A 1,348-nucleotide genomic window follows, 5' to 3' on the forward strand; every position below is an offset into this window, starting at 1 on the left:
GAAGTCCTGTTCATATCCTTTGCCCATTTTTTATTGGGTTATTTGTCTTTTTGTTGTCGAGGTTTTGCAGTATCTTGTAGATTTTAGAGATTAGACACTGATCGGATTTGTCATAGCCAAAATTTTTTTCCCAGTCTGTAGGCTGTCTTTTTACTCTTTTGGTGAAGACTTTTGATGAGCCTAAGTGTTTGATTTTTAGGAGCTCCCAGTTATCTAGTCTCTCTTCTGGTGCTTGTGCATTGTTACTTATGGTTCGCATTGTGTTTATGCATCCATTTCTTTAGGGGAAACATCCTTATTTCATTTATTCAGCAAACATTTCTTGAAGGTTTATTGCATTCCAAGCACAATGCTAATTGGTAGGGATATCAAAGCCACTGGACAGGTCCTTGCCTCAAGGGGCTTGCAGACTGGTGCATAGCTGCCATAAATTTTCTGGTTTCTTGTGATGAACATAAAAAGAATATCTGCCATTTAAATATCTGCTCCCTGTGAGGAGTATATCAAATGCTTTCTAGATGGTAACGGGAGATCAATAAGCCTTCCTAGGGTGGGGAGAAGCCAGTACAGTCAGGCCTATGTTACAATCGGGAAACTGGGGCAGGTTAAATCTTTGTGAAAGAGTACCTAGTTACTAGTAGAGTAAGAAGAGTAACTAGGGTTTCAAAGTAGTACACTAGAGTCAGAGCTGCTGGATTTCAGTCCTGGCTCTGTGTGTTGGGAAAATCCCTTATCCTCTCAGAGATATGGTTTCCTCATTTGTAAAATGGAGAAATCATCTCTGCCTCTATACAAACTTTTTCTGACTGTCTAATACCGTGTAATTGATTTCCACCATTCTAAGCAGTATTGGTTTTTCAAAAGCATTATCATTTAATAATATTTTTTGGAGAGGGTAGACACATAAAATGAGACATACTCTGATTTCACAAGCTGAAATGGATGTAGAAAGGGAGAAATGTGAGACTTATAATCTATGTAATATGGTAAATAAAACTGTTTAGAAAACCCCAGACAAATTTATTACAGCTCTCTCTCCACAAGACTATTAACCAAGTAGTCACACACAAGAGAATCAGCCACAGAACACTGGTTATATCTCGAGCCCAAGAAACAACACTCTTTCATACGATGATTAAAAAATAATTTTCTTGGAGGTCAGAAAATACTCAGTGATTCCAATTCTCTACCTCTTCTTTTCTTAGTTGCCCTCGGATTTCAGAGCCAGACAAGCATAGAAGGGTTCTAGCCATATTATATTAGGCTTTACAGAAACCCTTAGAGCCTTCTTACCCTGGCTGCTTTCCAAGTAGTATTGTTGGGAAGGGTACTGCTTTATGGACTACTT

The 1,348-nt window shown here is 38.4% G+C and overlaps 1 protein-coding gene across 9 annotated transcripts in view; it reads right to left on the bottom strand.

Moving 5' to 3' along the window:
- DLG2 (discs large MAGUK scaffold protein 2) overlaps window positions 1-1,348 on the bottom strand; it is a 2,186,317-nt gene that overhangs the window by 181,011 nt on the left and 2,003,958 nt on the right. The gene's annotated exons all lie outside the window — the stretch shown is intronic.

The sequence above is a fragment of the Trichechus manatus genome, unplaced genomic scaffold, assembly GCF_000243295.1.
Source record: "Trichechus manatus latirostris isolate Lorelei unplaced genomic scaffold, TriManLat1.0 scaffold00140, whole genome shotgun sequence".
Lineage (NCBI taxonomy): Eukaryota > Metazoa > Chordata > Mammalia > Sirenia > Trichechidae > Trichechus > Trichechus manatus.